Consider the following 15,039-nt stretch of genomic DNA (forward strand, 5'->3'; position numbering starts at 1 on the left):
CTCTTTTCTTCAATGACTAACCTAATTTTTAAGACATAATTAAATTTATCCTTTTATGAAAATTTTACAAGCCATTTCAGATATGAATAATTTGTTTTCTATTGTACTCAACTGTCTTTTAATTGTAAGCTGCCTTCCAATAGATTTAATTTTACTGTATTGATTTTATTATAGAAGTCAGAATAGACAATTAAAAATGAGGGCTTTAGAATTGGTTGTATTTAAGTTTAAATTACCAGTAAGATAAATGCTAGTCATATGATTTTGGTTAAATTAATGCCTGAATTAGTTTCCTACTTCTAAAGTAAAATTAGTAATAACTAGTTCCTAGATAGATTTAATGAGTTAGCATTGGTATTTATTAATGATAACTTTTCTACAGTGTTACAAATTTTGTATTTATGTTTATCAATTAGTTTGCAAGGCCTTGAGAACAAAAGGGTATATCATATTTTATTATATATACTATTATAAAAAGCAGAATCATGGAAAATATTTCTGTCATAATGGATTATTTAATTATTTAATTTTCCTATAACACACTTCTGGGAAAACAATAAACCATGGATACAACAATATGACAGAAAGATAATACCTGATCAGTGGATAATATGTTAAATTTTATATGTGTTTATGTATGTGTGTATTTTTGTATATATATATTTACGTTTATAGGTATATAAATGTACATGTATACTAGTATATATAGATATGTGCATACACAGATATGTATATAAATGTTTGTAGATATGTATATAAATACACATACGAACAGTGTTCATACAAAATACCCATATATACATATTTCTACACTCACATACAGACATAATTCAGAAAAGAAACTATTTGGCCATTCCTGATATGACTAACTTGTTTTCTGTTGTACTCAACTGTCTTTTAATTGCAAGCTGCCTTCCAATAGATTTAATTTTGTTGTATTGATTTTACTATGGAAGACAGAATTATATAATTAAAAATGAGGGCTTTAGAATTGGTCCTATTTGAGTTCAAATTATCAGTAAGATAAATGCTAGTCATGTGATCGTGGTTAAATTAATTTTTGAATTAGTTTATTACCTCTAAAGTGAAATTAGTAGTAACTAGTTTCTAGATGGTAAGAATTCACTCAAACATTTGTAGATATGTACATAAACATACAAATGAACAGTGTTCATATAAAATATCCATATATATACACTGTTTGAACAAATTAGTCCTATCTGGAATTGCTAAAATAGTTTCTTACCTGATTTCATTATGTTTGCATGTGAGTATGTGTGTGTAAAAAGTGTATATACGGGTATATGTGTCTATGTGTGCATGTACATATCTATTTTACAAATATTTTTAGAGAGCACAGTTCTGTTGGAAATGCAACTGGAGATAACAGTGCACTTTGTCAGTGTACTGTTTAACTTTCATTAAAATGTCTGTCAACATTTTAAAGATTTCCAGACTTCAATTTGAAGAGGACCCAAAATGGGTATTTTGAACTGATCAGGTTCAATTATATTGAAGAAAGATCACTAAGTCAGTAAAATATATAAGAATCTTTCAAATATTATACTAATTGAAAAAATTATTTCTCTAAAGGTTTTCTTTTAAAGAACATTTCTTGATTTAGGGAGAATTTTAAGCTTAAGCTTACATTGCATTATTGATCAACTGGATGAAAGGAGCAACTTCCATTTTTCCATTTTTTATTTCTTCTATTAAAACCCAAGCACACAGTTCTATGGCATTGCCCTTCATTTGTTCTTCCCAGTTGGAACGCATGGCTAAGCTCTCAAGGGAATGTTCTTGCTATTTATTATTGATTTTATAGCTCAAAAATGTGAGTGGGCAGTGAATGGCTGGATTGCAGATTAGGAAATAACCACTTAGAAGAAGAAGCCAGCTGGACACTTGTGATAAATTGCTATTTTCTGTCTGAATTTTATACCTAGTTATAGGTAGTTTACAGAATTAAGCTCCATATGGACAAAATGCTACTGAGGGGACTACAACATAACCTGTGCGTGGTTACAGATGCTTTTCTCATTCTTTTGGGACACATTGTAGGAGAAATATGTCATAATCAGGGATTTAGAAATAATGAAAGATTTGGCTTTCATCTGTTTTTCATGGATTTACCAGAGCTGAGATAAAGAAAACAAACATACACAAATGTTGGCTCTGATAGCTTTAAAACAGACTAAACAAATGCTCCCTGAATGCGATTAGACACACACACAGACATACACACAAACTCTGGCACCACTTTCACCAGCAGCACTGCAATTCCCAGCATAGAAAAGTTTCAATACTTTTAAGTAATGTTGAAATAAATTATCTGCTATAAAAGAAAAGAATCTTGATAAATTACCCAATTGTTTTTCTTGACTTGATAATACTGCATTAGTCAGCTCAAGTTGCTGTATAACAGACTACCATAGACTAAGTGTCATAAACAACAAACATTTATTTCTCACTGTTCTGGAGGCTGGGAAGTCCAAGATCAAATTTCTGCGAGCTCTAGTGTCTGGTTAGGGTACTCTTTCTGGTTTGCACATGTTCATCTCTTCATTGTGTCTTCACATGGTAGAGAGTAGAGACAGAGGGAAAGAAAGAGAAAGATAGCATAAGTGTGTCTCTTTTTATGAGGGTGCTAATCCCATGTATTAGGGCTCCACCTTCATGACTTAATCCTCTCCCAAAGGCCCCACCTATTAATACTATAACACTGGAAGTTAGGGTTTCAGTGTATGAGTTTGGGGGTAGGTTTGGGAGGACCTACACATTCAGTCCAGTACAATCATCTAATCTAAACATAATAAATGCACATTTTCCAATGAGCTTTCCAATCTATAATGATTTTAAATTATAGATTAGCATTCTTTAAAATTAATATGAAGAATGTATCAGCCATGGCTCGACCAGGAAACAGAAACAAGGTATTTGGAACTGATATAAAATTTAATGCAGCAAATTTTATATATATCTGATGACAGAACTGAATAGCCACATAGAGGAGAGGAAGCAATGCTGAGATTTTAAAAAGACATAAGGTCACCATTACTCACAGGCTACAGAGACAACAGGGAGTGGGTAATATTATGGAGCCTGGAACCAGCCAAGGATTTCCAAGATACTGGGGCCAACATGTACCTTTCAAGCAGGGCCTGGACCCGTGGAAGTGGTACCGCTATTGCTAGAAGTGCTGCCTAAAGCAAAGAGGAAGAGGAAAAGCAAACCGACTTCTCCTCCAGTGCCAACAAGTACCTCCCATTAGCTAAATCCATCTAGAAGCCAACTAACATGGAAGAAACACCTCCTGCTGGATCAATACCCTTGTGATTTTCTTTTATGGGAAAAAATGAGGAATTGATCTCCTGAGGGTGAACCAGCCCAGCAACAGCACAGATATTTATCATTTGTATATTATAACTTGTCAAGCTTCAAATTATTTAAAATGTAATAGATTACCTTGAAATTCCAGATGCATGTAGAATTTCATTGACAAACTATAAAAAATAGAAACAAAAAAATTGAAGTTAAAGAAAAATTGTTTGCACTTCTGAAAATTTAGATGCTTCTTACGCAATGCCAACAAAAAGTCCATTTTTATTGTAGTTTATCAGGCAAAGATAATAACTACACTGAATTGTCTGAACAAATATAACAATTAAATAGTTCATATATACTCATCAATATATCTTAATGTTTATATGATCAACTTTTCCTAAAATCAACATCATCAAATTTAGATAAACAATAGTGTATTTTATAAAATTTAATAATTTTATGAATTACATATCAATATACTCAATTTGGAGACAGAAAAGCCAGCTCTGTTTACCTGTTTTTTAAGTTTTTATTATCATTTATTTAAGAAATAAGTGACTAGTCACGTCAAGGGCAGACTTTAGATTTAACTTTTCTAAACTTTTCACAGTATGTGTTGCTCTAGCTATAAGTTAAAAGGGCAAAAATATGATCAAATCTTTTAAAATAAATTGAAAAGGGTATTTTCTGTGATACACTCTAATTAAAAATTACATTTAAACCTATGGGAATGGGATCAATAAAAACAAGCTTGTGGCATTTTTCTCAATTTATTTCCTTTATTCCCTGGTGTTTCACCAGAGGCCTATTTCTTTAGGAAATTATTTACTTTAAAATAGTCTCATAAGCTTCAAGAAGAATATTTTTAGTAGAAACTAAATTTTTACATAGGTCTGGTGCAGTCATCTCCACTACATAACAAACTGTCATTACTATATGATGGTACAGAAAATCGCAAACAATAACAGATCATAACCACATCACAGGCTATCATGATCTAGAGCTTAAATCAGTTCTATTGCATTTCTTTCTGACTGCCACCACGTTAACCGTGAAGATCCTGAATTTCTGATCCATCTTGGATTACCCTAAAAAAAAAAAAAAAAAAAAAAAAAAAAAATACTGTAGACATCTATGACAAACTGAATAAAACCAAGAAACACAAACATTTCTAAAATGATAAAACAATACATAATGACCATAGGCAATGCCATTGTAAACCTGGCTCTTAACTAGACCTCCGGGTAAAGATATTAGCAGAAATATGATGGAGAGCACTTATCTACAAAATGCTTTTAGCAGGATACATGTGATTTTTTTTTTTTTTTTTTTTTTAGATTACTAATTTTTAAAAACCTGAGATTTGTGGGTTTATTGGGGAATGACAGGCTTTGGCAATGTTGAAGAAAAAGGACATTCTGGGAGCTCTGTTAATGGTGTGGGACTTCTTTTGGACTTCTTCAAAGAAAGAAGCATTTTCCTGTGTCTTGTGATGGCTTCTGAGTCTAATTTGACCCTTTGTGTTATCTCATTGTCCTTTCAAATTCTAAAGTCTCTTCATTAATTAATGAACATAAGGTTGGGAGATGAGAAAGATGCAAATGGAAAAATTGCCAACATTAAAACTACCTCCACAACACCTCAATAAAGCATTAGTCAATACCCTCTGACTGACCCTACCTTTGCCCTACTGAAAATCATTTCCAGAATATTCTGAGTTTTGGGGAAAAACAAACATCCTGCACTATTCCCAAAACGAGATAAAAAAAATCTGACACCAAATCTTGAATTACTCTCATGTTTGCAACATTAGAATTAGAATTCTAGGGTATATGGGATCCAGACCTTAAAGCTTCTCTCCATTAAATGATAATTACCAATCCTGGAATAAGACCTCCTGCAAAACAGAAATTTGGCAAATCTTGAGTTTCTCATCTACACATCTTTAAAACACCCCTTAATGTCAGGAAAATCTATTCAGAATTACATATTTATAATTATTTAGAAATATTTTAAGATGTTTCCATTTTAGAAGAAAGAACAGATTTACAGTAATCTATCATCTATTCATCATTCCCAATATATAAAAATTAAACAGAAATTAAATATCTAAATATCATCTGATAATCAGTAAACTGGGAATATTCTGTTCTCCAAAGGGTCTATAATATTTTTAAAAGATTAATCAAAATGGCATTAGTCAAAGTAACTACAATGTTTTCATATAAAAGAATATAATAGGAAATGAAAACCTCCAAATTAGATATTAATATTTATTTCTCTTAAGTGGAATAAATTGTAAATGGAAAGATGTTGCATGTACGATGACTAGTTTAATGAATCAAAACAGATGAGGCTAATGGAGGAGGAGAAAGAGGAAGAAGCAATGAATAAACAAGTGATAAATACCTTGGTTTTTTCATGTTATTTTTGTTGTTCTTTAGTCAGAATGATTTTTAAATTAACAAATACAACACACATATTCACATAAAATAAACAGAAAACTAAGCTTCCTCTCTATAATATTGACATGATAAAAGGGGGCACAATAACCTTCAATCCATAATGAGAACCCATAATATATGAGAACATACATTATAATCACACAGTCTTAAATACATCTATGTGCATACACATAGCCCATGCCAATTTTTAAAACGTTCCCTCCCAAATTTTTATATCCAGATACATATATATTCTATGCTGAGAGACACATAAAAAGTGATAACTAAATGTGTAATTCTAGGTTAATCAATAACACCCATTCACAAATACATATTACAATTAGTTTTTCATTTGTGTCGGCTATAATTAGAGAAACACAATCAATATGTGCTCATATTTATGTGCATATGTGCCATCTATTTCTACCCCCACATGTATAAACACTTTCAGAAGATCAAAGTGATGGTTTAGTTGCACAATGCATGAGTTCGTGGTTGTAAGAAAGAGTAACTTGTTTAATAGATATACTGGAGTATCTCTTATAATTAAAGCTAGGCAACCACACTTCAGTGAAATAGGAACCTGACCAGGCATGGGTAAGTTGGCATCACAACTTGTAGCTTTTTTCCTCTTGAACATCTACTATTGATGTGATGTAGCCACCAATACAATACCATAGTTCTCAGTTGCAATTTTCAAGTGACAAGATTTGAACAGCCCGACTTAAGTCAGGTGCCTATTTTCATGTACACATTCATTCAAAAGTTGTTGAGCCTCTACTATACACAATGTAGTGTGGACCACATTCTCCAATTACTAGCACCAAGAGAGAACTCCCACTGTATGGAGAATAGCAAAGATTATGACTATACCAACCTTCAGAAATAGGACTCCAAACACTTTTGCCCACTGCACCTTGGGCTGTAGTTTTACCAATTGCCTAAGTCCGATGAGACAGAACACTCACACACAACAAGTTACATAAAATAGATTTATTACTTACAGATAGGCAGCAAGCAACAAAAGCAGCCTAGGATCCATTGTGATCCAGTCCCTCAAGGCTCAAGAAAGCTGCCTGGGGCAGATGGAGGAAGGCTGAACCTTGGGTGTTCCACTTGTATTGTGGCTGAGGGACCCCAGAAGTTGTCCCAACCCAAGTTATATACCTCAGGACAATATCACTCACTGGGCAAAGATTTGAAGGACATCCTGCTTGCAGGGGAAGAGGGAACAAAGCCCAGTTTGTCTCAGACAGTTCCTCCCTAGCTCAAGATGTTACATTTTCTGGTTGGGACAAGAACAAGACTCAGACTGTTTCAGGCAGTTTTTGCCTATATCTCAGGATGAATGTAGTCCCAGCACATTCTACAGTTTTACCAAGAACTATACGCAGGAAAGTGGGAGTGAATTGGGTCAGTCCAAAGCCATCCAGAGATCTGTCCTGCAGATTAAGTTTTGGATATACTGAGGTTCAACACAGCAGACATATCATGACTATGAACGTGGGTAAGCAGAACTGCACAGCAGAAACATGGTTATCTAGAGCCTACACTTGGGGCGCAGAAAAGAGAGGATCTGCTGATTGGAGAGCAGAAATAAGAGGCACTGCTGATAACCTAATAGTCTTTACTAAAAACCTGTACCTGGTAGTTAGCTATGGTTAGTTCGCTGGACAAAGGAAAATAATTTGAAAAGACAAATGAATGTATTGCCTGCATAACTATCCTAAGAAACCACTTCCTGGTTAGATATTTAAACTCAATGTCTTTATATTCTTTAATGTACCTGTTACTTGCTATTGGTAAGTAAATACAAGGTCAGTGAATTCAAATACATCTTCCTGAACAATTTAAAGTTGGAAAGAAAGATGTCTCTATAACAGAATTTTCTTTTTTTAGCCTAGTACAATGAGTTTACAAAATGTCAGTATCCTATTTTATGTTCTTATCTGTTGTGAAATTTCACTAATAAAATATACCTCTGAAAAAGTAACTATAAATTGTCTTTAATACTGTGTAATATAAACTTACTTCTCTGGTCACTCATATTGGTAGTTTCAAGTCAAGGAAAAATTGAATTATTACATGTATTCATAAAACACAGTTTACTAATGTTCTAAAACTGTTGTGCAAGGTTTTATTGGGAAAATAGCCTGCCACATATTTTACCTTATTTTCACTCCATAATAGTGGGATCCTAATATAATTAATGGGATATTGCATCTTTACTAAAGAGACTTAAGCCAATTATTAATTAATACAAATGGCACGCAATTTTAAGACTTCTCTCTACCTCCCTTTGGCCCAACAGCATTGCATTAGCAGAATTAGAAATCAAACAATTTGACTTTTCCAATTAAATAAATCTAAAGCACTATGAGCTATGCATAATAAAGTAACATTTTTGAGGTCACTGTCAGTGCACATAAAACTCAAACCGTGACTCATTTTTTTCTCCAGAAAGAACATTTGAAAGATAGTAATCATAAGAGTGTGGCATCTGAAATACTAAAAGGAGTATGAGAAAAATTTAAAAACACACAATTCAAATTAATAATTTTAGAAAGCTTATAACATTGATAGAAAAAAATTACAGCATTTTACCTTCCTAAAAGAAGACAAAAGAGACATATTGCCAAGTGGAAAATAGGAAATAATCAAAAATGATACAGAAAGTAACTTTATGAATTAATTTATTTTATAAATAATGATTATATGCTTCCAGGTGGGTCAAAAAAATATGGGCAATCTAACCTCACAAAAAGGGCAGCACAGCCAAGAGGCCACTAGAGTTCAATGGGGTAAGAGCTAGGAGAAGGTTATATCTCACTATGGTTTTATGGTTATATCTTACTAATGATTAGTGATGTAGAGCATTTTTTTCATAAACCTGTTAAACATTGTATGTATTTTTAGGAATTGTCTGTTTAGGTCTTTTGCTTACTTTTAAATGGGGTTATTTGCTTTATTGCTATTGAGTTGAGTTTTTTATTTATTTTGGATATTAACTCCTTATCAGATACATGGTTTGCAAATATTTTCTCCCACTCTGAATTGTCTCTTCACTCTGTTAGTTGTTCTATTTGCTGTGCAGAAGCCTTTAATTTGATTTCAAATCAAATTAATTCCATTTGCAATTCCATTTGTCTAGTTTTGCTTTTGTTCTGTGTACTTTTGGATTTATATTTTTTTAAAAATCATTGACCAAAATAGAGCCTTTTCTCTTTATTTTCCTAGTAGTTTTACAGTTGCAGGTCTCATATTTAAGTATTTGATCCATTTTATTTTTGTATATAGTGTGAGATAAGGATTTAATTTCCTTCTTCTGCATGTAGCTATCCAATTTTCCCCATAAAATTTACAGCAGAGGCTGACCAATCATGTGTTCCTGACACCTTAGTTGAAAATCAATTTACTATAAATGCATGAGTCTATTCCTCAGCTTTCTGTTTGTTCCATTTGTTGATGTGTCTGTTTTTATTCTACTGCCATGCTGTTTTGATTGTAATTGCTTTATAATATTTTTGAAATCTGAATGTGTGATGACCCCAGCTTTGTTCTTTGTATCCAAGATTATTTTGGCTACTTGAGACCTTTCGTGGTTTCATAGATATCATGTCTCACCTTTTAGAATGGATAGTATCAAAAAGATGAAAGATAATAGGTATTGGCAAGGATGCAAATAAAAGGGACACCTTGTAAATTGTTGGTAGTAATGTAAGTTAGTACAGTTATTATGTAAAACAGTATGGAGATTCTTCCAAAACTAAAAATAGAATTACCATATGATCCAGCAGTCTCTCTTCTGGGTATACATATCCAAAGGAATTGAACTGAATCTGTCAAAGGGATATTTTTTGCACTCCTATTTTCTTTACAGCATTATTCACAATAGCCAAGATATGAAATCAGCCTAAGTGTTCATCAACAGATAAATGGATTTTAAAAATGTGGCATATGTACACAATGGAATACTATTCAGCCTTAATAATGAAAGAAATCTTGTCATTTATAACAACATGGAAGAACCTGGAAGACATTATGCTAAGCAAAATAAGCCAGGGACAGAAAGAAAGGCATATATCACATGATCTCACTTACATGTGGAGTCTAAAAATGTCAAAGTCATAGAAGCAGAAAATAGAATGAAGTAACTAGAGGCTGGGAGTGGGAAGGAAGGAGGGAATGGGGAGACGATGGCTAAAGAGTTTCAGGTAAACAGAAGGAGTACATTTGGAGTCTATTGCACAGCAGGGTGACTATCTCCAATAATTATGTATTGTACAATTCAAAATAACTAAGGGAGTACATTTCAGATGTTTCATCACAAAAATAATAAGAAGGCGAGGTGGTGGATCTGTTAATTAATTTGATTTAATCTTGCCACATTGTATACAAATATCAAAACGCCACTTTGTACCCCAACAAATGTACATAATTTTGATTTGCCAATTAAAAATAATAATAATTTTTAAAAACAAAAGCAATGTTTTTATAAAAAACTAGGAGAAGGAAAGTAGAGGACTCTGTGGAAAAATGTGGGCTGGGGACTAAACCTGCTTGGGAGGAGAGGGTGGAGTCTAGGCTGTGAAGAAGAATTTTGCAGTTGAGACCTGGAGGATGAGTTAGCCTTGGGAAGAAGCAAGAAGTGAGCAGGAGCAGTGGGGTTACAGAGGAGGATTTCCAGCCAAAGAGTCTACTGTATGCAGAGGATCAGAAGATCAGGAAGGCAAGAAAATAACATTTGTTTGAAGATACACAAAAAAATGAGTAGGGCTGGAACCTACCGACACTAGAAACTATAATGTTTCCAAAGAGAGATGGAAATAACTGTAGATTTTCACGCAGAAAACTACTATGATTAGATTTCCAAAGTAATCTTTGAAAAAAAAAATTCCTTAGACAGAAGTATGATGGGATGGGAAGGAATAGTTAGTAGGTTTTCTCACTAAGGTGGGTGAGATCTGATGAAAGCCCAGCAGGAGAGTAGAAAAGATGAGGAGATGAATGGATTCATACAAGAGATATTAGAAGAATTTTGAGGCTTATTTTGATATAGAGAATTAATGAAATTGAATAGTAAGGAAAAAAATGATGTCTAATCATTGATTAGCAATGCAGTAGTGTTGCGTACTCTTTAATAGCAAAGGGGTGCTAGGAGAGCAGGAGCTATGTATCATTATCATCCCAAAAGAATGTGAGGAGGGGAAAAGAAAACCAGATTAATGGACTTCAATTTTGAATTATTCTAAGAGAGCTGAATAATTCAAAAAGTTACAGTTATTCAAGATGTCATACAAAATAATATAAATAAATGAGAATAATGTTGGAGATGCCATACCACAAAATAAAACACATAAAAAATGCAAATAATTAGATATATGAATTGGAAAATAGAAGGTTAAGAAAAGAAAATATTAGATAAATTAGATAAATTAGCTAATTTGAAAGGTGAGCAAAGGAGAGCTGGTTTGTAAAGTCTATTTGACTACTAGTTAATGATAAGCAAATCTAGTTAAGAAATTCTGCAAAGAAAAACTCAAGAAGGAATTTAAAATTAAGTTTAAACAGCCTCAACATGTTAGAGGTTTTAAAACCACTTATACACTGTGAAATATATCTCAGAAACATTTATACCTGAGTATGCATTCTTTGGAGATGCTAGGTGACCAACCAAGACAAAACAAAATTGGAGAGAGTAAAACTTTGTTAAAATGAGAATATTTATCTAGTGAGACATAATTCTACCCCTCGGGAACCTAATGAAAAATGTTTTCACATATTGAAGCAGGCTACACTATTTGTCAAAAATAAATCATGTCAAGCATAGTGCTTTTCTTTGATCTTTTCAGTAGGAAAATATAGTATATGTTATGTGGAAATTAGTCTGGCTTTGAACATTGACACTTGGCAAACAAAGATTGGCAAATGAGAAGACTGATAGCTCTCTGGCATATAAAGAATGTCAAAGAAGAAATTGCAAAATTAGACAAGAGACTGTTTTGAATATAAAAAATGGGAAAACTTCAAAAGAAAGGGGTATTTCTTTTTGTGATTAAGAAAAAAACCACGTAATTAGACTTGTTTCTTTCAAATAATTTAAAACTTTATTTTTGTTGAAAGCAAACATAAGAATTATGACAATTAAATTGATTATTTCAATTATTCAACAAGTTTTAAGTACCCACTGTGTAATAGGGAAAGCTCTGAGGATACAGAGATTAAAGGTTCTACCTGATAAAACTTAGAGTTTAACTTGGAACTGAACAACTAAACAAGCTACTTGAAACACGTAATTGAAGAAAAACAAGGCCCTATGGAAGTATATGGAAAAAGAGTTAACTTTATATAAAGTAAAAAGAGAAATCTTCCCAGAGGAAGGAAAGTCTTAACTGAGATTGCAGGGTGAATACAAGTTAATCAGTAAAGAGAGGAAATACGCTTCATTCAGAGGGAATAGCCTGTGCCGGTGCCCAGTAAGAAATTTTACAGGTTTCAAGTTGAAGTACAGAAGAGGAAGAGGGTAAGGGAAGGAGATATGACTAATCAATATGAATATATTATCAATCTTACCTTAATTCACTTTTACAGTCATTAAGACTTTGTGTACAACAGCATAATTTATCTAATACATTACAATGAATCAGTGATTCATTGTACACCTTGTCAAAACAACAAAAATGTTTTCAAATATCTTTCCCAGTGTTGTGACTGGCATACGACTATTTTTTATTTCTGAACAATAAATGTACTAGATATTTTTATTGAGTTAATAATATTAAAAGATAATTGGTAGTTCCACAATTGATTAGCCAATTAGAGCATTTTCATGTTCAGTGCTTTATCATTCTCATTGCTTTCTTTATGTGTATTTCTTTTCCTAAAAATGAAAGGTCATCTATAAAATCTCTTAACAATATTCATCCAACTCTTGCCAAATGGCAAGTCTATTCTTTAGTATTATTCATACCTTCCAAACCCACCACATGCTGAAAGAAAAAGAAATATTAGGAAGGAAGAATAAAGAGAAGAAAGGAGGGAGGGAAAGAGAGGAGGAACGTTATTTTGACCCAAAAGGCATTCTCCTTCTAATCCAGTCATTACCAGCTTAAATCAAGAATATTATTAAATTCTAATAATCCAATAATTAGTATCTTAAATCACAAAGATTGTACCTCTTTAACAAATGTGTATATGTTCATTTGTTTAAAAAAAATTCTGAAAGGAATTGTTTACTATTATTGGGTCAGGGGTTCAACAGTACAAAAACCACCATCACTATAGTTTTCATGTCTTTTCCTTCATAGGAAAATACTAAATAATGACTGCAGTTCTGAGCGTTTTGACTACAGCCATGGTAGGAAAGACAGTGGAAAGAACAATACCACCCTCATCTTTCCTTTTCAGCAAAGAGTAGAGTCTTTCCAGAATTCTCCAAGAGGACTTCCATTTATGTTGCATTTACCTGGAATGTATCACATGGTAATGCTTAGACTCAAGGGCTGGGAAAGTAATTACAGCTTTTCTGGATACTATGTTGGTGTTAGCCAAGTGAATCAAGTGGACAGATATTCAGAATGAGTGTTGGACCCACAATTGATTTTTAATACAATAATGGAAGAATCAGAAATTTGATAAATGAATGAATATTTTTTGCCAGTTTTTGTTTGTTTGTTTTGGTATAGAGTTAGTGGGTACAAGTGCAGTTTTATTACGTGGATATATCGTGTAGTAGTGCAGTCTGGGCTTTTAATGTGGCCATCACCCGGATAGCATACATTGTACCTATTAAATAATTTCTCATCCCTCACCCCACTCCCACCTTCTCACTCTTCCAAGTCTCCAGTGTTTACTATTCAACACTCTATGTCCATGAAATCATGTCTCTTAAATGAACATTTATGACCTTACAAGTAGGTATTTATAACTCAAATAATTACTCTCTTTTTGGAATAATCTTTTAACCTCTTTGAGCTTCAATACCTTTATGGGAAGAAAGGAATAGCAGGCACTCGGGTAACACAGCTTGTATTGTGAAGATCAAATGAGACATTGTATATGAAACTGCTGTGTGAGCTGAGGCCTATAAATTATTTGTTATTATGTTGGGACTGTGATAAGCAGGGATATGTATATGAATAACTAAATAATGTATAGTATAAATGATTTTACTTTAAATTTCTTTCTGTTGGATTATCTGAAAGTAAGTATGAAAGGCAAAATGAATGGCCAGTGAGTCTATTCAACACAGTCTAAGGAAAGCAACTGTGGCTGGTATATTTCTTTTAATCACTTCTTTGGCCTACTTCAGCCACCACATTCAATCCTTAAGATGAAGCTAAACATCAAAAGATCTTTTAAACATGTCTTTCTATAGAAAAATTTAAGCACCTATATTTATCCAGAAAAATACCCACTACAGGCATACTAACCATCCTCAAACTTTAAAAGCCCACCAAATAAAAACAATATTGAAGCTTTAACCTTTCATATATGACCCTAAATATTTGAAAAAAGAAGTAATAGATAAATTTAATCTCAAATGTAAAAGAAAAAAATTGCAATTGTCAATGTAGCTGAGGAAATTTTCCAAAAATGGTGCCAACAATTTATTGTATTCCACATGCTATTCTGCAATGGAAACTTGCCTTGCCTGCACTCAAGAAATGAAATGTTTTCATCTACTCCATTGAATCTATGCAGGCTCTGTGATTATTTGGACCAACAGGACAGGGCAGAAGGTATGCCATGTAACTTCTGAGATGCGGTCATAACAAGCCTTGCAGCTTCCAGTTGCGCCTCCTGCAGTGCTTGCTCTTGAGAAGCTCCCCATCAAGACCCAGCCACCACACTATAGGAAGCTCAAATCCCATGGAGAGGCTAAGTGGAGACATTCTAGTTGAAAGCTCCAGCTGAGCTCCCAGCCAACAACCAGTCATGGGTCTGCGTATTCTTAGACATTCTCCTTAGCCAAGTATTTGGATGTGTCTTGCTTCTCAGCTACCTGACAGCAAAAACATATGAGCAACTCAAGTGAGAACCATGCAACTGAGCCCAGTTAATGTATAGGAAAATGAGAGACAATCATGGAGTGATTCATTATGCAACAAGAGATAACCAAAATACTCAAAGATGAATAAAACACTGTTTCATATGACATCAATGTTTTAATGTTTACTGAGTGCTTATTCTATGTTATATACTGTTCTGAAATACTTTATACACACTACGGTTTTGGTTCTTCACTTAATCATCTCAGATAAGTGCAATT

The 15,039-nt window shown here is 33.2% G+C and overlaps 1 long non-coding RNA gene across 2 annotated transcripts in view; it reads right to left on the reverse strand.

The window, feature by feature from the left end:
- Positions 1-770: 770 nt before the first annotated feature.
- LOC103885005 overlaps positions 771-15,039 on the reverse strand; it is a 126,634-nt gene continuing 112,365 nt past the window's right edge. Inside the window, exons 1-4 of one of the 2 annotated variants that reach the window (XR_647885.4) lie at positions 6,773-8,375; positions 5,170-5,221; positions 3,466-3,503; positions 771-2,571 (exon numbers count right to left, since the gene is read on the reverse strand). This is a non-coding gene — a long non-coding RNA (uncharacterized LOC103885005). Of the gene's footprint in view, positions 2,572-3,465; positions 3,504-5,169; positions 5,222-6,772; positions 8,376-15,039 lie in introns of those variants that run through there. The other variant, XR_002522467.1, reaches the window with a different exon arrangement.

Source organism: Papio anubis, chromosome 5, assembly GCF_008728515.1.
Source record: "Papio anubis isolate 15944 chromosome 5, Panubis1.0, whole genome shotgun sequence".
In the NCBI taxonomy this organism is placed as follows: domain Eukaryota; kingdom Metazoa; phylum Chordata; class Mammalia; order Primates; family Cercopithecidae; genus Papio; species Papio anubis.